We start from the raw sequence: 22,917 nt of genomic DNA on the forward strand, positions 1-22,917 counted from the left end.
GGAAAAATCTTGAGACCCTGATCCTGACCCATGGACCTATAGCTTTGGGAATATGGGGAGAGATTCTGGAAGTGTGGGCAGAGAGTGATCAAAGTGAACTAACAATGTTTTCTGAAACTATGAATATTTTGCGGAATTAATCCACTCAACTTTTGAATCAATACCCTATAAATTAGAAGAAGCAGTTGAGTCCTGAGAATTTTAGGGTCCTTTCAGGATCTCAGAGATGGCTTGTATTGGAACCTGGATCAGCCAACTGTAGTGAGATATTCCTGTGCTGGTTATATTTCTACACTGCACCTCCCCAACCAGACACTGAAGAGACCACCTGACACTGTCTGGTCAGCCCTCCTGCTTCCGTAAGTTCTTTTTGGTATTCTTAAAGACATGGCTGTCTACATTCTTTGAATTTTTAAGGAATTGTCTGCCTTATCCCATCTCCCAAAACTGACGAGTTTCCTCAAGAACAGGTGAGAAGGCAGCACCAGCGAAGCAGGCTATGGTCTAAATCTGGGAAATGGAGAAAGGAATGGAGAAAGGGCTAAAGCTGATGATGTCTTACTGTACCAAAATACCAATGTGAAAGAAATGATGATAAGCTACCGTCCTCCAAATCTGTTGAAAAAGTGCTTGAAATAGATCTATTCTTTCAAAAATTTAATAATTATTTATTTTCAGTTATGTGAGAGGATTTTTACTTGGAGCCTTATTTATTACAACAGATTACAACATATTATTGAACTTCAAAATAGATAATGAAGTCATTTGTATTGTTCTATACCTCATTCCTGGTGCCTTCTTGATCTCTGCTGTTGTTGGGTGCCATCGAGTGGATTCCGACTCATAGCAATCCCGTGTGACAAAGTAGAACTCAGTTTTCTTGACAGTTTTCTTTACAAAGCAGAAGGCCAGGCCTTTTCACTGCAGAGCCACTTGGTGGATTTGAACCACCAATCTTTCAGTTAGCACCTGAACACTTAACATTGCACCACCAGGGCTCCTTTCTTGATATCTAAACAGCTATAATTTCACATCAACTTCCCCTTCTTGATTATTTCATATTCCTATCACTGGCCATGTGTATAGGGAGGTGTGAATGGGAAGTAGAGCTTATTCCTGTCCATCATCCCCTTCACAATACCATCTAGATGTGCAATAGGAGGTGCATTCCTCTGGGTGATCCTGCTCAGCTGTAGGACTTCTCACTCCAATTTTTTTTTTTTTTTCCCCGAGATGGGGGAGGGGTGCACGGAACCAGGAGGGAACTAAACATTGTCTCAAAACCCTCAAAAATGCAGAGTTGTACCTTTACAATTGAGAGAAATGAAAGAAATGAAGACTGACCACCACGATGCTGTCTGATGACTCTTTGGACAATGTGCAGATTTCACAACTCTGCATGTTTGAGGGTATCATTTTTAGTAAGAAATTGATCTTCAGAGAAAAACCACGGCTTTATTTTAGCAGAAGCACCCTGAGCTCACCCTGAAAATGAGAGATGCATGATTCTTTCACATTCTTTATTATTTTAACCTTGATGATTGTCCTGTGGACAAAAGCAATGACTTCGTTCCTCAGTGATTTTTGTGGATAAGAAGGTTGAGGAGCACAGAGCACATGGTGTGTCCAGTACCTCAGAAAAAATAGGGCACCAAGTTCAGAGGAGAGTGCCTGTCCTTTCTGCTTCTCTGAGTCCCTTCTGCACAATTTCTAAATCTGTGTCCTTTATATTTCAAATCCTAGAGAGTAGCTAATGTAATGAGCGCACTATAAATTGGGGTGTTATCAGATGGCATCTCATGTGTTTATTCAACCATTTTTTTGAACATCTGATTTTTGTGCAATAGACTCTGTCCTAGGAGCTAAAGAGATGAGGAAGAAGAAGACCAAGGGATCAAATGGTGGAAGTAAAGACAGCTCTAAATAGATAATATCGATTTTTGTAATTATATACAAATTTCTATGGTAGAAGTGACATCATAGCACAATGGCAACACAGAGGGACACCATATTGAGTCTTAGGAAGTCAGGAAAGAGGACTCCTTATGGAGGAATGGAGAAGAATGTTGGTGGTGCAGTGTTTAAGAGCTCAGCTGCTAACCAAAAAGTTGACAGTTTAAATCCACCAACCACTCCTTGGAAAGCCTATGGGGCAGTTCTATACTGTCCTCTAGGGTCACTATGAATCGACTGGATGGCAACGTGTTTGGTTTCTGGTATGGAGGAACAGAAATTAGTAAAGGATACAGGCTGAGGAAGCAAAGTTGTTTTAAGATGTCTGTATACTGTGTGAAAAGGCGCAGAGTTAGGAGGTAACATGCCCAGTTTGTGGAGTCACAAGGAGCTCCTTTAGCTGCAGCACAGTCTAGAGCACTCTACAGAAATTCCTAAACAGTTAAGTAGACCCTGGAAACAAATTCTGCTTTTAATTCACCAATGTTGTAATTTAAGGGATTGAATTTAAAGGCCACTCCAGGAAAATCCCAGATTTTATATCTGAAAATTTATTAGGCATTAGGTTGTCAAGGCCTTACTGAAAGGCCACAATGAAGACAAAGTTAGTATGCTCGTGTCATGTTCTCCAGATCCTTGTTGTCATGAGCAGTCTTCTAGTTGAGCTGACTTACCCTATTTCTAGTAGCACTAAACACTTTCATTCTGTCACAGAAATGCTCCCATTCCATGTATTATTATTGCAGTTTTAATTTTAGCAACTATTTATTTTTGGAGTCAGTAATAAATTAATACTGTATAAAATGTAAAATGCACAAACTACACAATGTAAAATTAGTTATCCTCCCACTCCTCAGATCAGCTACCCAGGTCCACCCCCAATGTTAACCACAGCTGATAGTTTATGGTGTATTTTCCCTGAGATACCTAACAGCATATGCTCACCTTCATTATTTTCTGAATTCAGTGGAAGCAACTATACACACTTTCTGCATCTTTTTATTTTTCATGTTATGATAAATCTCGGACATTTTCTCATACTTGTACAATCCCCTTTTCACTTTAGCGTCTGTAGAGTCTCCCTTCGTAAGTACGTCCCATGATTTATATTGCTAGTACCTACAGAAGAACTTTAGAGTTAATTCAGGCTTCTGGCACTACAACAATGCTGCAACAGATATCCTAGAACATATGCCATTTTCTACTGGGTGAATGTATTTATAACATAAATTCCTAGATGTAGACTTGCTGAATCAAAGGCATGTGTGCATTTAACATTTTGATATATAATTGCACTGACTTACACTCTCACAGGCAAATATGAGACGTTGCCTGTTTCCCCAAACACTTGCCAACTCAATATCCTGACTAAAGTGTTCTTCCTTGCCATCCCTAGAGGTGAAACAGGTTACCTCATAGTTTTACTCTGGACATCTTTATTATGAGCAAAATTAAACACTTTAATTTCTTTCAATATATTTTCCTGTTTTTAAAATGGGTTTGTTCTTTTTGGAGCCCTGGCTGCACAGTGGTTAAGAGCTACAGCTGTTAACCAAAAGATTGGCTGTTCAAATCCACCAGCCATTGCTTGGAAATTCTATGGGGCAGTTCTACTGTGTCCTACAGTGTTGTTATGAATTGGAATAGACTTGGTGGCAAAGAGTTTGGTTTTTTAGTTTTTCTGTTGTTTTTTTACTACTGATTTTTAAGAAATCATAGGAGCCTAAAGAAATTTTCTCCATGTGTGTAATATAAACTCCAATATTTTCCTCACCTTTCCATTTGTGTTTTTGCTTTGCCTGTATCTTTTCCATGAATAATTTCATTATCTTCAACTTGTTTCCCATTTCTTAATTAATTAAATCAAAATTTAGTTTGAAGAACACAAACTTTGGCAATCTTTACTTCTAAACTTTTCTAGACTGAAACTAGGATGACATAGATTTATTTAAAAGGAGCCACCGTATTGTGCTATTAGCAAAAAGAAGCCTCATTCTAACCATTATTATAAGAACTCAAGAAGTAGTTTAAACAGAGAAGAAAATATTGTTTGATGGTTACAAGAGAGGGGAGGGAGGGAGGGAGAGGAGTATTCACTAATTAGATAGTAGACCAGAACTATTTTAGGTGAAGGGAAAGACGACACACAATACAGGTGAGGTCAGCACAACTGGACTAAACCAAAAGCAAAGAAGTTTCCTGAATAAACCGAAAGCTCCAAAGGCCAGCGTAGCAGGGACGGGGGTTTGCGGGCTATGGTTTCAGGAGACATCTAGATCAATTGGCATAATAAAATCTATTAAGAAAACATTCTGCATCTCACTTTGGACATGGCATCTGGGGTCTTAAACGCTAGCAAGTGGCCATCTAAGATGCATCAATTGGTCTCAACCCACCTGGAGCAAAGGAGAATGAAGAACACCAAGGACACAAGGTAATTATGAGCCCAAGAGACAGAACGGGCCACATAAACCAGAGACTACATCAGCTTGAGACCAGAAGAACTAGATGGTGCCCGGTAGGGAACGAAACAGAGAACCCCTGAGGGAGCAGGAGACCAGTGGGATGCAGACCCCAAATTCTCATAAAAATACCAGACTTAACTTTCTGACTGAGTCTAGAAGGACCCTGGAGGTCATGGTCCCCAGACCTTCTGTTAGCCCAAGACAGGAACCATTTTCAAAGCCAATTCTTCAGAGAGGGATTGGACTGGACTATAGGATAGAAAATGATACTAGTGAGGAGTGAGCTTCTTGGGTCAAGCAGACACATGAGACTATGTGGGCAGCTCCTCTCTGGAGAGGAGATGAGAAGTCAGAGGGGGACAGAAGCTGTCAGAAAATAGAGGGTGGCGTGAAGGAGTGTGCTGTCTTTTTGGGGGGAGAGCAACTAGGAGTATATAGCAAGGTGTATATAAATTTTTGTATGAGAGACTGACTTGATCTGTAAACTTCCACTTAAAGCACAATAAAAATTAAAAAAAAAAAGAAGCCTCATTTTATAATTTCTCTAAAAGGAATTTCAACCTATCTAATATGTGAGCTAAGTGCCATCCCTGCCCTGAGGAGTCTAGGAAAACCAGCACCAATTAGTGCTGCTGTAAACATTTTGCCAGTTTCCACAACGATCTTTAAAAATACTGAGCATTTGTTGATAACTTGTTTCAATCTCTTTTTTAGTTGATGTACCTCTTTATTTAATTCCTCAGATTTATTTTCAAAAACCTTCTCTAAGCAGGTCTTCTGGGACCTATAAAGGGAAAAGAGTATCTTTTAAAAAATACAATTATCAAGAGTCATGGTTTCGCATTTAACAATTTCATTTAAGCATGTGTGTCTATTCCCCTACCACCTTAGAGAGCTCTTGGATGAGTTATTCCAGTCTCTTCACACGTTTGAACCTGTATATTGATAGTGTCCATGGTTGCAACCTTCCTAAAATTCCCTCACCACCATCTCACTGAGAGTGGGGAGCATTATGGCTAAGTTATAATGCTTTCCAGCCCATAGGATGCCCTTTGTGAGGGAATGTACCTTTGATGAGAATTAATTCTCACTTCCAACTGAGGGAGCATGGTCACACACATCTGACAAATGATGGGAACTGCTGACCTTGTACAGAAAACTGCTTTTCAGCATCCATGTCATGACAACGGTTGTACAGGGTGACTCAGGGAGATTTGGAAACAAATATAGCAAGTATCAGAGCTTTTGCACACTTTATTTCATATCAAGCCAAATCTAACCTTTCGAGGCCTGATGGATCTATTTCAGGTCTCTTTGACGGTTTGATGTTGTACCAGGAATCCTAAGGACCATAGGACTAAGGTCACATCCGACAGGAGCACAGTGATGTTACTCTATAATCACAACGAATGGCAGCCCATGCTCTGGGGGATGTTATTTGCCCTCTCCAGAGCCTAACACTAAATGAGTTGCTGGAGACTTGGGGATTTAAGGACTTCAGTAGGATTCAGATGAATTTCATGTTTTAGTAAACCAAATGCCTTATGTGTTTCCCTCTGAGACCATGTTTTTGCTTCAAATTTTGACCCTTCCCTTCTTTAGGTACCATGGCATTGTCCATTGTTCATGCTCCAGCATCATTTTCTGCTCTCTCAGAATGTTTTCTATGTCTCACTTCATTTTCTCTTTCAATTGTTCCATGTTTTCTATGAAGCTCCTCTCTAGAGCCTCCATCTTTTGTTGTAGCTCCTTCTCTTCCTGTTTCAGTGCTCATTTCCTTCTCAACTGCCTCCAGCTTGGCCCGCTCCACTGTTCCACAAATGTTGTAGAGAGGGAAGAAAACAACAGGTCAGGCCTGAGCTCTACCCTCTTGTGCTCAGAGATCAAACTGACTTTGAAAAAGGGAGAGTCCAACTCTCTGAACTACCCCCGTATCTATACCATCAAAGATACTCTTCAGAATGCGATGGGATACACCCTACTTATCTGGCTGGACATAAAACCACAACTCCCTCTTGTTATTTTCAGACTCAGCAGACTGTGTATTCCATAGGAGAGAGGAAGCTCGTTGTTTCAGAAGATCTTCCTCTCAGGTCCCCCAGAGGGCACTGCAGGAGCCTTCCCACCTGGCTGTGGGCTGAGCACTGCCTCTATACATGCTATGGCCTTCTCTCCAGCTGTGAGGGCTCTGGCTGACTGCAAGATGGAGTCCTCTATTGCCTTCTGGCAGTGGGAATGTGTTGAGGACCTCACTTGCCTGAGAAACAAGAAGGATCAAAGACATGGCAGGCAGCAGAGATCTAGTTTCTTAATGGGGAATTTGTGTTCCATAAAACCTCAAATCTGACCATAAATAGTTTAAAACTTGCTTAGGATCCCCCAGAACTTTCTTTCTTTCTGCGACCACAGTATAAATTCTAAGCTCATTTGGAGGACATGAAAAACCCTCCATCACAGCCTTCTTCCTAAATCTCCAGCCTCCTTCACCAGTGATGCTGCCCACCACCCACCCAGGTAAGAGCCAACCAGCCTTGTGTGCTCCTGCAGTACGCAGTTCTACAAACACATAACATATGCTGTTTTCACATATTTGCACATTCTTTTTCTTCTGCTTGGATGCTGTTTTATACTTTCTTAACTAGGATAATGTCTGTCAATACTTCAACTTGTATCGCCTATCTCTTCTTGCAGGGGGCTTTCCTAGGATGCATTCCCAGTTTGGAATAGATGCCAAGTACACTGAGCTGCCCTACTAGCTCTATCACTTGCTTTCTGTGTGACATTCAGCAACTTAAAAACTTCTCTGTATATCATATTTCTCAACTGTATAACGTGGATCGTAGTAGTGACACTATGATTATGTTGTTGTTGTTAGGTGTCCTTGAGTCGATTCTGACTCACAGCGACCCCATGTGACAGAGTAGAACTGTCCCGCCATAAGATTTTCTAAGCTGTAATCTTTACGGAAACAGATCGCCAGGTCTTTATACAGTGTATATTATATTATGGTACATGTATTTTATATATGTGTGTGTGTATATATATGTAGATGTACACATAAAGTGAGAATAATATAATTCTGAGGATTAAGTTATAATCCAACAAAACCTCCAAGACCATGCCTGGTCTAAGAAATGAGTGCTCGGTACGTGCTAGCCATTATAATCCTCATCATCATCCTTGTTACTATCTGTGCATAACATTATGATGACCCCTACCACACCAGACCCAACTGACTATTTATTTCTCTGTCTCAAAATGATCATGAGCTTCTTGAGAACAATGATCATTTCTTTAATATTATATCTCCCATACTTAGTGTGCAGTCCCTGGGTGGCACAAACAGTTAAGCACTCAACTACTAACCAAAAGATTGGTGGTTCAAACCCACCCAGAGGTGGCTCAGAAGAAAGGCCTGGTGATGTGCTTCTGAAAGATCACAGCTGTTGAAGACCCTACGGAGCAGCTCTCCTCTGACCCACACGGGGTCGCCACAAGCTGGATCCACCTGATGGCAGCTGGTTTGGTTTTTGGCGCTTAGCACAAAATAATCGCATTGTTTGAAAAACGAAGTGTTTCATGTCATCTGGATTCTTGATTCTAATTCCTTTCTTTGGAGATAAATATATGTGGTTTCTTCAAGAGTTTCTAATTAATTGTGGATATAAAACTAAAAATGTCTAGAAATCACCATGCTATGCTTTCTCCCCACTGCTGGTGCTGTGGTCTGAGATTTCCAGTAGGACAAAGGCCTCCTGCCTCAACTCTGCTGACCTTCCCTCCTCTGCCTTATTCCTCACTTTAACTCCTTTCCTGGGCACTCGTTCATAGTCCTGTTCAACGTTTTTTTTTAGGTCTAAGTAGAGACTGTGTCCTCCAGGAACAGAGAAAGTTCCTCTCGAAATACTTTCCATCGGGGGCTCTAAAAGCTGATTAAGCTCAGCCTGACAGTATTTCTCAGATGCTTCTTCATTCTGCTGCACAAAGTCTTCCTTCTTTTCCTCTATGGTGCACTGCAGGAAAATGTAGAGAAACGCCATAGAAAGAAGCTGTTAGAGAGGATGGTCCGACTGTGGTTCTCTTGGAAGAAGCAGTCTGACAGCCTCAGAGTGGAGCCAGGAGATTTGTTAGACATCGGTCAAATTCAACATATATAAATGGTGGGAGTGGACGACATGAACTCTATGGTTTCTTTAGCTGTATAGTGTGGTTAACAGTGATCCAACAATGGCAAACTATACGGTCACTATGAGTCAGAACTGACTCGAAGGCAACTTTTTTTTTTTTAACAATGCAGTGGATGAAAATGTAAACATGAGAAAGCAACTCACATGGCAATGACTTAAATGCACTCTGAGCAGACTTTGGAACCATTCGTGAATTCTCTCAATCAGGATTTGAGTGTGATTAAGAGCTCAGGTGCTAACTAAAATGTTGGCAGTTCAAATCCACCAGCTGCTCCTTGGAAACCTTATCAGGCAGTTCTACTCTGTTCTATACGGTCGCTGTGAGTCAGAATCGCCTAGATGGCAATGGGCTTTTGATTTTTAAAAGCAGAGTTTTCTAGCTGTTGTCAGAAAAGAAAGCCAGAGAGATTCAAGACAAGAGAAAGATTTGATGGATCATCGTTGGCATGAAGGTAAAGTGGGGTACCCCAGAGGCTCCAGTTGAGAACAAAGCACAGATGACACCTTTATTTTAGCTTGTGGTACCCTGAGCAGAGACCCCATACTCTCTGAGCTGAACTTCTGAAATAAAAAACCATGAGCTGATAAGTGTGAATGCTAAGTTCATAACAAATCTGGTGTACAGAAATAAGAAACGAAGTACACATCTTTTAGAAAACAAAAGTGAATGGCACCCCTGTAGATCCCTGTCACTCTCTGCAATGTAGGCTCCTTCTACTACACGAAAGTCATGAGGCATGGGATCAAAGGGGTGACAGGAATCAGGAAGGATAAGTGCTAAGACAAGTACCAGGAGCTGTTTCTAGAACTCCTGATTTTCATTCTTGAAGGAGTGCTCCATGAAGAGTGCAATGGCTTCCTTCTCGCAGGCCATGTGCACGTCCAGCAGCTCCTGTAGTGTGTCTGTGCGGAGCTCACGTGCTGGGCCATCTGCTTGCTGTAGTGATCGGCTGCCTTCTGCACGGCCACCAAGTTCTCATAGTGGGTCAACATTGTCACTGCATTCTCCAAAGAAGGCACTGCTCCGCTGTTGACAGCACCCACACGGGTCTCCACTAGAATTCCCAGCCCTGGGTAAGCCAGAAAATTAACAAATTTAGGGAAAAATATCAAGTTCTCACTTGCTCTTTAAAATACTTTGGTGGTCAACATTGAAATTCAACGTGAACTTTTCTTCCTTTTTCTGTTCCTTCTTTTCCTTTTGGATGAATCCATTTCCTTAAAGTAACATCAGTTTTTCCCCTATTTATTCTTTCTTTTATGACTCTCCATTTCATTACTATGTAAAATTGCATTATTCATCACAGTATCTTTTTCAGTTTCCTGGAAAAAATATTTTCCTATTTAAATAAAATAAAAAGTATTTATTAGCTAGCCAAAGTAATTATATAATTTGTGGGGTCAGTTCCAAAAGAAAACAAAGGTTTTTGTGAAAAAAAAAAAAATTCAAGTTGGCAACACAAAGCATTAAACCAAGTATGGACACATCTCAGCACAGACACTGCACAACTGCACAGGTCACATGCTTGTGAAGATGGCCCTGTAGATAGATTATATTTAACATTGTTTTTCAAAATCTCAATGGAATTGCAGGGACTCATGGCCTGCTATGTATTTTCTGACTTGTGTAATTTTACAAAGTATCTTTTCTACCCTATGAGTCACTTGTATCCCATAGGACTGGTCTACACAACACAGACCTTCCCTCCTTAACAGCAGTTTGTGTCTATATGATTAGTGGATTATTTTCTTGAGATACATTTGTCCTCAATAAACCACTATGTGTGGCATGAGCGTCTGCTTCTCCACATTCACATACAAATGCAGACAGAATTAGAGAAACCCACAGAACAATCAAGGCTTCAGCACACATGCTGATCCACAGAGAGACATGCTTTGGGGCAAAGGTGACTCATGGTTTCCAGTGACAACGATTCCACATCTCAGGCCCTTGGTCTTTGCATAGGTGAAGATATAGGAACTGACTTTTTTTCCTTGCACCTGAAAATTACAATCCAGTTTATCTTCCGGCACTTCTTCAACACAGACTAAGATTTTTGTCACTGGTAGGCCGGTCAAAGACAAAGCACTTCAGTTTTGGGAAGAGATGCCTGAAACGCTCTCTACATGGGTTGGATTTTAAGATTTGGAGTTCATTATCTGCTAAATTAGAAAAAGAGCAATCGATCAAGGGGCAGCCTTCAGGAAAGGTATCTGTCGAATTTTATTTCCAGGAATCTTTGCACCAGTGCACTCTCCGTCTTTAAATCTCCTTTTGTCCAATCATGCAAATCAACCTTGAGCCAATCTACTCAAAGCAAAAAAAAAAAAAAAAAGAAAATCCATTTGTAGGTAAAGCAAAGAGCCAAGGAAGCAGTTCTGAAGAGGAAATGGCAGAATCTATTCCAAGTGAACAAACTTATGTTTGGTTTCCTCAGACTGTGTATGGAGTTCAGTAGAATAAGTATTTAATAAATGTTTATTGAATGACTGACACATAAAAAGTACTGATCAGAAGTGTTTTCTGATCTTACTGCCCTTGTGTCAGAAATAAAATGTGGGCTCAAAAAGAAAGTAATGATTGATATAAGGGTAAGATGTGGCTAGGAAAATACTGAGGAGAGGTGATACCCAGGGCAGTAAAGAAAAGGTTAAAATCGGAGCCCCAAAATATACACACCATAAATACTTTTAGGTATTCTTTTTGCAAAAGTCTTCAAGGAGTAGGGTTAACCTATATGTAATTTGGAAACCTCACAACTTCTCTACATCACATTATACAGGACTTGACCATGTCTTGCAGAGAGATACTGTGGCAGATATCAGCCCTTTAATAAGTGTTTGTTGAAGAAATGAAGAAATGAAAATGGATATTCCTTCTAATGTTATCAGCTAGCCACCCTCCTAACTATAATCCATGTAACGAGTTCATAATATGAAAATGATAACTTATTATGTAAGGATGTAGAATGATGTATGTGATATTATGAAAAAGATAAAGGATTTGACAGTCTTTCTGAAAGGATATCTCAATTTTTTTTCTGACTTTTATATAAAACAAAGTCTTCAAAAGCCAGAATCTGTGTAAAGCGGAAACCTGTGAGAGAAAGAAAACTCAAGTATTTTCCACTAAAACGAACAATAGAAAAGCGGTAAGATTGCACCCTGTCAAAGGCAGAAAACTTGCAAGATCTGGAAAAACAAGGCAGTCCTGCCACATTCTAGCTCTCACAGGTTTCACTGTATAAATATCTTTCTCTGAGGTATGTAACTATCAAGGTTAGTAAAAATATGTTGCTGTTGTTGTTGTGTGCCCTTGAGTTGACTTAGACTAATAGCAATCCCATGCAACAGAGTAGAAATGCCTCCTGCCCCACTAGGGCTCCTTCAGTAACATATACCATATGAAATATATTTTAAAAGTTAAGTCAGTTGATTTCATTGTGATTCTGTGTTTAACAACATCCAATTTCATGGACTCTTTTTTTCAAAGCAGAAGGAGAACTTAATAAGGAACACAGGTATGTGGGCCTTAAGAAGTTATAGCACTGATTGTAATCTGAAAAATAATTTTTTTCATGGTATCAATTGCTCTGAAATCATTTGGTCTACCATTGGGCCCTAAATTTCCACAATGAATTTAAACTCTGGCCACTGGATATTTTCAGGTAATTATAACCCACTAAAATCATACCCTCCTCTCAATCACCATTTTCCTGGGCCTCAATCCAGTCTCAAATATATACTGACTTCAAATTCTGAGTGACAGGGCTCACTTGCTATGTGTCACACCCTACTTAACCTTCCACCACCCAAGCCATGCACTGATACCTGGATTCAACTTCAAGGCATTCTCCAGGTACTTATCTTCGGTGATAGGGCATTCACCTAACTTCAGCTCCAGGCTGAAATCACGAACAGCCCAAACAAAGTCTGGAAAGAAACTCACAAACTTAGTGCAACCCTCTACTTCATCAGATCTGGAGGAGGATTGTGCCCGGATTAGCTCCGTTAGTTCAGTCACATAGCTGGGAACGTAGCTAAGGAAGGAGTAGTATTCAACACCACAATTCCCAGATCTCACTTGGAAATAAATTTTATAAACATTCTATTTTGCCCTGTTTTCCCTCCTCCTCGCTCCTGACAACTGAGTCCCAAGAAAAAAGAAATAGTTTCAGTTGCCATTCCCAGAAGCTCGGTGGACATGGCGGTTGAATTTGTGGAAGGATACTATAGCTGTTCCCGATCCCGGTGGTTGATGGCGGACAAACTGTTGTAGATAAAGGTGCTGCTCAGAAGCACAATCAGTGCAAAGATCCACGAGTCCTTCTTAGCGTCAGCCTAGACAGCACATTAGAGCCAGAAGCATAGAAGTCTGCTCTTCATTCATTCATTTGATTTGTGCATTCATGACTTCAGCTGTTCTATAGCTGAATAGGAAATATAATCTATGTTTTAAAAATAATATTAAATTCAAACCTCATATTTTGTATTTACACTGATCCCTCTCAAAGCTTCAGGTTCTTTAGTTTTTAAACTAAGTGAATGACACTGTCAAGATGTGTAAAATGTTTAACACATAGTTTATATGAAAGGAAGTGTTCAGTAAAAGTGGACAATTTTTTTTTTAATTGGCTGAGGGCTATATTAAGGACAGAATGTTATTCCATTTAATTGAACAACCATTCACTGGGCTTCCATAGACTCTGGACACATTCTTTGGTTTTATGAATACAAATTCCTATATGGGTGTTCCTAACCTCGAGAAGACGACTTTCTGGAGGTAAAGGTATAAATGCAACCAAGATTATACTCTGTCAGGAGTGGCCCAATAGTTACAGTGTAAAATAAAAAGGAATAAGGCCAATAAATAGGAATAAGAACTCTGTGGATTCAGAGCAAGAAATGACTACACCCTTTCCTCACTTACTGACATGGTTAGGTTCCAAAGGCCAGGTCATTATACCAAATTGGCACTATGCAGTAATGGAAGATGGCCATATCAGATCACAAAATGGAGGATGACAATATCATTACCCAGAAAACAAAAAAAATACATCATTACATGACTGCCAAACCACTGAGAATCATGGCCCAGCCAAGTTGACAGATAACCATCACGGCCAGCATTACTCTTACCTCACACCTCAGCATTCATTATTGCCAGATGTACATTGTTAATGTGCAAAATATTCAGATAGTAGATGTTTTACCATGGTGGTAAATGGGAAATGTCGGATAATGAGGTAGTCAGTAAGTGAGAATCTGACTGGGGTAGGATCTCAATAGACTGCAATAAGCAAATAGCTCAATAGACTGCAAATAATCTTTTAAGAATTGATAGAATATGAACTTGTAGAGGTAAAGGGATCATACCGGTGTCAAAACCAACACAAATCATGTCAGAAATGTTAGACACACGTGTCATTCAGAAGTATCCTCGAGTTATTCCATTTGACTGAAGCAGGGATACCTGTGTCAGAGTGGAAGCTAAGCCTGGAAACAAGATTCAGGGTAAACTCTTCCCATGTTTTTAGCTGTTGTTGTTGATATTTTGGGCAGTCATGAAAACCATGATCTACTAATGTTACTTTCAATTTAGACTCATGGTAATGAATAAGGAGAAATTAAGTAAGGAGAAATGATCCATTGCACATAATATTATAAAGACAAACTGCCTAAAATTATCCCATTTACAATGTTTTTGGTGGGTCAAGCTCATGGTTTTATAGAGAAGCTAGTGGAGAATTAATCTCCAAAGCCCAGAGACTTAGACCAAAAGTGTTATGAATATTCCTCATGTGGTTGAAGCTTTTCTGAAGGTTGTTTAAATAGATTACTTCACTGAAACCCTAATCTCATGGTTCCTACCTCCAACCATCATCATCAGCTCCACATTCTTTAACTGGTAGCTCCCAAGGATCCCATGAGTCATAGCTTCCCCTAACCCTTAAGTCTGGGTTAGGTGCTCACTTCCCAAGGATTCATGACAACTGATGCTAATCACACTTTGCACATGTTGAGTCTCCAACCAAGCTCTGGGCCTTTTCCTTATTCACTCTATATCTATAACACTTAGCACCACCAAACCAAAACAAAACCCACTGCCGTCGAGCCAATTCCGACTCACAGCGACCCTATAGAATGGAGTAGAACTGCCCCATAGAGTTTCCAAGGAGCGCCTGGAGGATTCTAACTGCTGACCTCTTGGTTAGCAGCCATAGCACTTAACCACTACGCCACCATGGTTTCCAAAATGCTTAGCACAGAGCCCTGAAATTCAACTGCTCATAAAGTATTTATTAATATTTTTATTCATCCCAGTGTTAAACAAAAGAAGATCTATATTATATACCAATATTGGTATATTATATACCGATAATATTTGAGCATACAAAGAAATAAGTTTAAGGAAATAAAATTTAACCTAATTATCCCTAAGTTTATTATAAGAACATGTCACAAAAGTTGAATTAATGTGGCAAATTAAAAGGTAAGTAGGAAATCAAGAGCAAGGACGACTTCCATGACTGTCTGTCTTACCTTTTCCATATCACCCAGTCCCTCAGTGTCAGAAGGACCAGGGTGTGCTTGGGTTTGGAAGGGTGAGGTACATACCACGTCCAGATGCCCTTGGTTTCAGGCCCCCCCATGGAGCCCAGACAGAAGCCTGCAGGGAAGAAAGGAAAGCAACATCAGTCATAGCAGATAGCCCAGACTGCCCAGGAGCTACAGGGATTAAAATTGTAGTATGGCAAGGGCCTGGCAGGGAGAGGTGTTTCTTCCATTTCAGCAAAGAAAACTTATCAAACTATTATATATATTAAGTCCCTTTTCAAGAAACACTCTGTGTCCTCTGCTCACCTTATTCCTTGAAAGACTTAAACCACATCATATTACAGAATTCATGGAAACTCTATTAAACTGAGGAGCCCTGGTAGTGCACTTATTAAATACTAGCTGCTACATGAAAGGTCAAAAGTTCGACCCACCAGCCATCCACAGGAGAAAGATGTGGTAGTCCGCGTCCATAAACATTACAGCCTTGGAACCCCTATGGGGTAGTTCTTCTCTGTCCTATAGGGCCGCTGTGAGTCGGAGTTGACTTGATGGCAGAGGGTTTGGTTTTGTTCTATTAATCCATGTCTTTCCATCTGATGCTCAAGAGGAATGAAAAAATATGAAATGTATGCATGGAATTAGAGAGAGAGCGGAGAGGAGAACTCTGTTCTGGATTATCATTATGTAGAGCTTCCTTTTCCTTATTTGGTCTCATGTTGAGAGAATACCACCGAACTGGAGGAGACCCTGACATGGTAAGGGACAACACTGAGCAGTTTCTCAAGTCCAGTTCTGCTGAGACAAGGTTCCAACAGAGAGTAGTGAGAACTGAGCCTGAAATATAGTTGAGGAATTCTTGATTTGGGGGCCTGAATGCATAATCAAGGAGATCTGATTGGTTAGACAGTGAAGGTCAGTTAAGAGTTTGAGATGGATGATCAAAAATTAAGAAGAATTTATGAAAATCACTGCAGTATTAAAATAAAAGAACCAAAACCCAGTGCCTTCGAGTCAATTCCGATTCATAGCGACCCTATAGGACAGAGTAGAGCTGCCCGGTAGACTTTCCAAGACGCACCTGGAGGATTTGAACTGCCGACCTTTTGGTTAGCAGCCGTAGCACTTAACCACTACGCCACCAGAGTTTCCATTAAAATACAAGAGTAACTAGGAATTGAGATCCTAGAAGCGTGAGGAGCCTTCTAGAATTTTAGAGCTGGGAACAAGTCCAGTGATTATTTTGTCTAAATCACTCATTTTGTGAATGATGAAAATGAAACCCAGAACTGCCACTGGTTAGCACAGCTACTTAAACATACAGCTTGAACTTAACACAGGCCTCCTGACTCCCAGTCTGTTTCTTTGTGGGCTACGCTGACCCTGTACACAGATCAACAGTCTGATGTAATGAGGTGGCCAACTAGGGGGAAAGTAGTAGAAAAATGAATAAAAGGATTTCTCAAACTAGAGAAGAAAAGGATGTGACAGGAAGTGAAGAGGGAGGAGTCAGAGCATGCCAAGGTTTCATAACCTGGTGAGAAAGCATTATAATTTCCAGCATGACAGATAAGGTTTTTGATGTACTAGTTGTCTTTGTTCACCTCTCTTTTCCACTTATCAGATTAACTCTTTTCTGCTCTGCACCCTCATCTGTGCCCCAGGTCATGGTCCTTTATGTCCTCTATCACTAGGGCTCGCTTGGCCTCTGGCTCCTGGTAGAGCTTAACCAGCGGGACCTACTGCAGGAGAGCAAAAAGCAGGCATATGCTTTCTCATGCCCCAACCTGCTGGAACGCAATATTCCTGTGGCTCTGTTCCTCTACCTCAGGTCACAGCTCCTTTCACTCAGCCTCATCCAATAACTCATCCTGCCACATTCTGCTGTCCACTCTCTGCTTAACACTTCAGTCTTAGAGATGATAATGGCTACACTGCTATTGCTATTACCACTGTCTCTGTGCTTGTCCATCCCTCATTGGTCCCGTTGCCCTATTTATGCTCTTGTAAATGGTCTCTCCATTAAATACTTTCATTACTCTTTGAGCGAGTCATCTATTGGATTTAATCCTCTCTATTCTCCCTGTATTTTCCTCTCTCCTCTTCAAGAAAAATGATGAGTTCTGTGTTCATTGCTTCAAGAGGGGGATATAACAGAGGGGAAAGCAGTAAAGACTTTTCAGACCTGCCAAATTTTCTCTCCAATGCTTTAAACCCACAGGGTGATAGGATTTTAGGGTTATGCCTGTGGATGATATATCCTCTTAAGGAGTATAAAATTTTGACCACCTGCCATTTGTAATGCTTCCTTCAACAAAGACAAGAATTGGTCATGGTGAAATACCTAGGGGAATATGGTTTAGCATGGCTCAGGCCATTCTATTCCTTCACCCTGTGTTTTCTCCAAGGGGTGAAAATAAAAGCATGGACTAGACTGCACTCTCCTAAACCCATTTCCCACTGCCTACTCCCAGAAACTGTATAAGATAGAATAGAACCACCCCATAAATCTTTACAGAAGCAGACTGCCACATCTTTCTCCTACGGAATGGCTGGTGGGTTCAAACCACCCACCTTTTGGTTAGCAGTCAAGCATTTCACCACCAGGGCTCCTTTGCACTCTTCTACATCGTGATAATTTTTCTTGTTTGCTAATTGATATAGAGTAAGCCCTGCTCCAGGGCCCACATGAGGAAGGGCAAGGTGTAATTGAAGGTCATACTCTTAGTCATCAGGGTTATAAAAAAAACAGAGCAAGTCACTGCCAAGAAGACAGAAGTAGTGACCTGATCCTGCTCATGGACATTGACTGGGAGTGAATATCTTTCTGTTCTTCCCATGATATAGGTGGGGTGGTAGAGTCACAAGTCAGAAATTTTACAACGTCTTGAGGTCAGGGACTTCCTCAGCAGAGTGCTGGGAAATCACCTGGTTATTGCTTGATGTTATCTCCAGTAGAAAATAAGTGTTGTTGAAATCTGTCTCCTGAGGTTCTGAGCTGCACTCCATCAGAAAAATCCCTATGAATTTATTTGGGTCAGGCAAGGAAAAGTGTTCCTCCTTTCCTTATTGTTGGCCAAGAACTCCCCTAAAATAAAAACAAAGACAAATTGTTTCCTTAGAAGCCAAGTGGGAGATTGGGAAACTAGAAGGGGAAATGGAGAAAGGAAAGAAGGAGACAGGGAAAATGAGAGGGACAAAAAGAGATAAGGAGAAAGGAAGGGATGAAGAGAGGGAGGAAGAGAAACAGATAGACAGAGACAGAGAGATAAGCATGGTGGTGCTGAGAGTTTAGTGGACTGAATTTCAATCCCTAGTGGTACTGAGAAGAAGCAACGTATTAGAAAAATAGAAAAAAAAAAAATGTCTACAAGGCCTTCATGGACAGATCATGGGCAATTCTCTAAAAATCAATAACAGCCAAAGGATACAATCCACTAGGAAAAAAAGACTTCAAAAAATAGGAAATATAATAGGCAAAGACATGTTTGAAAGGGTACTCGACCTCCCTTATAGTGAAGCAAACTGGCGGTTAAGAGCTAGGCTGCTAACCAAAGGATTTGAGTCCACCCAGAGGCACCCTGGAAGAAAGGGTTGGCAATTTTCCTCCAAAATATCAGCCATTGAAAACCCTGTGGAGCACAATTCTACTCTGGCACACATGGGATTGCTATGAGTTGGAAATGACTGGACAGCAACTGCTTTAGTTTTTGGTTTTATACAGTAACAAGATCAGCAAAAGTTTAAAAGTCCTACAGTAGCAAATTTTTGTAAGGTTGGAGAGAATTCTCAGTTACTACAAATAAGCATGTAAATTGCATGAAAAATTTGAAAACGTGTTAGATATTATCTATAATGACTGCAGACACGCATATTCTGTGATCCAGCAAATCCAGTTCTAGGGATTTATACACAAGTGGTTTGTGAATACGAGCAACAGTTAATAAGTAGAAAAAACAATTCATGGCAACCTTATTCATAAAAGATAAAAACTGAATATAATAAAATGTTCATCCACAATAAATGGATAAATTGTGGTATCTTCAGACAATGCCATACTATAAATTTAGTACAAATAAATAAATTGCAGATACATACAATAAACTGAGTCTGATAAACTTCTTGATGAGCCAGAAAGCAAGACACAAAAGAATGCATACAATATAATTCCATTTAAATAAAGTTTACAAGCAAGTCAACCTGTACCGCTTTTTTGGAAATGTATGCATAGATTGTAAAACCATCTTTAAAAATCAAGAGATGAAATCCCATGAAAACTAAAATATTGGTGATTCCTAGTGAGGGTGTGAGAGGGCATAAGATTTGGGCTTTTGCATATTGAGAATCTTTTACTTCTTGACCTGAGCATTGATTATACAGGAGCTCATTTATATTTCTTAATTTTATTGTGCACTTATGTGTTATGAACTTTTATGTATGTGTTATATTTCACAAATTACAAAAGACTAAATAGAGTAAGAGGGTACAATTTATCGAATTTTCTATGATATGGGGCAAAAAAAATTAAATGCTAGTGTTATTAAGATATTAGATATACAGAGATTCTGCTTCTTTTTCTTTCTCCTACATCACATGTACCTGTGATATAGGAGAATCACGTGTATGTGATGTAGAAGAAAGAAAGAGTATCATTGCCTGAGCTGTGTTCCTGGGTAGGTGAGAGTGGAGGGATGCAGAGAACTCATGGGGTGGATATTTGGATAGGGTTGAAAGAACTCAACTTTATTACTGGGGAAAAGAACTCTTGTTTTTTCAGATTTTGTGGATAGATAAGTTTGAAGTTGTAAGTTTGGTGATGAGAATTAGAAGTATTTTTTTGTTTGTTTTGTTTTTTTCCAGTGGGAAGAGGTTGGCTCTTCCTTAATATGACCCGAGAGGAGGCATGATCAGTCTTCCTTATCACTGGTTCCAAACTAATGGTTCCTGCCCTGGGACAACACTCACCGTGCTTCTGTCCTGCCAGGCAGTTCATCAGGTAGGATTTTCTTGCACGATACAGCCCTGCAATGGCCACCAACACCACAGGCTGAGAAATTTCGTTATGAATCTTTAATGCTTCTGGATTCACTGTCAGCTGCTCTTTCTGATTTTCTACCAAACAAGTGGGGTCCGTCATGATGGGTCTGGAAGCCATGGTAATCTGATATCCAGAAGAGACACTGAATAGAATGCAAGACCTAATGTCATATCTAACAGTTATTCAAGGTACATGCATTTCAGCTTTCTCCTTGTGGAATGTGTATAACAGCTTTTTACATTTTGTAAGGAAAGTATGTAGCCTCCTGCTATGGCTCGAATTCTGTTCCCCCAAAATGTGTGTCAACTTGGCTAGGCCATGATTCCCAGCAGTGTGATTTTCCACCACTTTCTCATCTGATGTGATTTCCCTGTGTGTCGTAAATCCTCTGTCTGTGGTGTTGATGCAATGAGTTTAGCAGCAGTTATGTTACTGAGGCATGATTCAATCTACAAGATTAGGTTATGTTTGAAGTCAATCTCTTTTGGTATATAAAAGAGAGAAGGGAGAAGAGAGACGTGGTGACTTCATACCACCAAGAAAGTAGTGCCAGAAGAAAAGTGTGTCCTTTGGACCCAGCATCCTTGCACCGAGAAGCCCCTAGTCCAGGGAAAGACTGATGATAAGGACCTTCCTCAAGCGAAGACAGAAAAAGTATTCTGCTAGAGCTGACGCCCTGAATTTGGACTTCTAGCCTACTAGACTGTTAAGGAATAAATTTCTGCTTTTTAAAACTATCTGCTTGTGATATTTCTGCTATAGCAGCACTCGATGACCAAGACACTTTCCATTTTAAAGCCTGGTATGCATGCCTTATATGTTGTTGTTGTTAGGTGCCGTAGAGTCAGTTCTGACTCATAGCGACCCTACGCACAATAGGATGAAACACTGCTCAGTCCTGAACCATCCTTACAATCATTGTTATGCTTGAGCTCATTGTTGCAGCCACTGTGTCAATCCACCTCATTGAGGGCCTTCCTTTTTTCCACTGACCCTGTGCTCTGCCAAGCATGATGTCCTTCTCCAGGGACTCATCCCTCCGGACAAAATGTCCAAAGTATGTACGACGCAGTCTCACCATCCTTGCCTCTAAGGAGCATTCTGGTTGTACTTCTTCTAAGGCAGATTGTTCGTTCTTTTGGCAGTCCATGTTATATTCAATATTCTTCACCAACACCACAATTCAAAGACATCAGTTCTTCTTCAGTCTTCCTTATTCATTGTCCAGCTTTCACATCCATATGATGCAATTGGAAAATACCATGGCTTGGGTCAGGTGCACCTTAGTCTTCAGGGTGACATCTTTGCTCTTCAACTCTTTAAAGAGATCCTTTGCAGCAGATTTACCCAATGCAATGAGTCTTTTGATTTCTTGACTGCTGCTTCCATGGCTGTTGATTGTGGATCCAAGTAAAATGAAATCCTTGACAACTTCAATCTTTTCTCCATTTATCATGATGTTGCTCATTGGTCCAGTCATGAGGATTTTGTTTTCTTTATGTTGAGGTGCAATCCAAACTGAAGGCTGCGGTCTTTGATCTTCATTAGTAAGTGCTTCCTCTTCACTTTCAGCAAGCAAGGTTGTGTCATCTGCATAACGCAGATTGTTAATGAGTCTTCCTCCAATCCTGATGCCAAAATTTTGCTGAAGATCATTCAAAAACAGCTGCAGCAGTATATTGACAGGGAACTGCCAGAAATTCAGGCCGGCTTCAGAAGAGGATGTGGAACCAGGGATATCATTGCTGATGTCAGATGGAGAATACGAGAAGGATGTTTACCTGTGTTTTATTGACTATGCAAAGGCATTCAACTGTGTGGATCATAACAAATTATGGATAATATTGCAAAGAATGTTAATTGTGCTCGTGATGAACCTTTATATAGATCAAGAGGCAGTTGTTTGGACAGAACAAGGGCATACTGATTGGTTTAAAGTCAGGAAAGGTGCGCATCAGGGTTGTATTCTTTCAATCTGTATGCTGAGTAAATAATACAAGAAGCTGGATGCCTTATGTACATTACATTATTGATCCATAAAGAGCTCTAAAAGAACCTTGCCCAGCTGACGCATAAAATGAATCAAAAGAAAGGACAGACAATGAGTCCCTGCGAACATTAACAACTGGTGGGTGAATAGAGGCAGAGTGGGATATGAAGGAAAGGAGAAATAGCAGTCAGAAAAGTTTCTAGGAGTTCCCGGAGAACTTGGTCTCTCATTATTTCACCAAATATATATTGATTACCTACTGTGTGTGGGGCACTGTTCTAGGTGCTCAGTATTCAGCTGTGAACAAGATGGATACAAATTCCTCCTCATACAACCTCTATTCTAGGGGGGGAGACAGACAATAACTAAAACAAAGGACCAAAAATATATATGCATGCAAGTGCTCTGGAGAAAAATAAGCAGCGAATAGTGATAGGGAGTTTTGGGGGTTGTATTTATATGTGGGGTGACCAGGGAAGGCCTCCCTGAGAAAGAAACAAATAGAGACGATCATTGGCTTTGATGAGGGTAAATTTAGTGAACCGGGGGGAGCAGCAGCCAGACCGGATGGAGGAATGATCCTGAGAGGAGAAAGGAGACATAAAGAATGTAGCTCTCTCTCAAAATGGAAAAGAAAGCTCTTTATAGTGCTTAGACAAAGATACTGGTCCAGGAATTAGTTTGTTTAACTCTTTATAGGCTGATAGGGAAGATAGCTAGTACACA

General features: G+C 40.4%; 1 pseudogene; it reads right to left on the reverse strand.

Moving 5' to 3' along the window:
- Positions 1 to 3,010: 3,010 nt before the first annotated feature.
- Positions 3,011 to 20,318, reverse strand: LOC126071356 (guanylate-binding protein 7-like; annotated as a pseudogene).
- Between the last annotated feature and the right edge of the window lie 2,599 nt (positions 20,319 to 22,917).

This window comes from Elephas maximus, chromosome 3, assembly GCF_024166365.1.
Source record: "Elephas maximus indicus isolate mEleMax1 chromosome 3, mEleMax1 primary haplotype, whole genome shotgun sequence".
In the NCBI taxonomy this organism is placed as follows: domain Eukaryota; kingdom Metazoa; phylum Chordata; class Mammalia; order Proboscidea; family Elephantidae; genus Elephas; species Elephas maximus.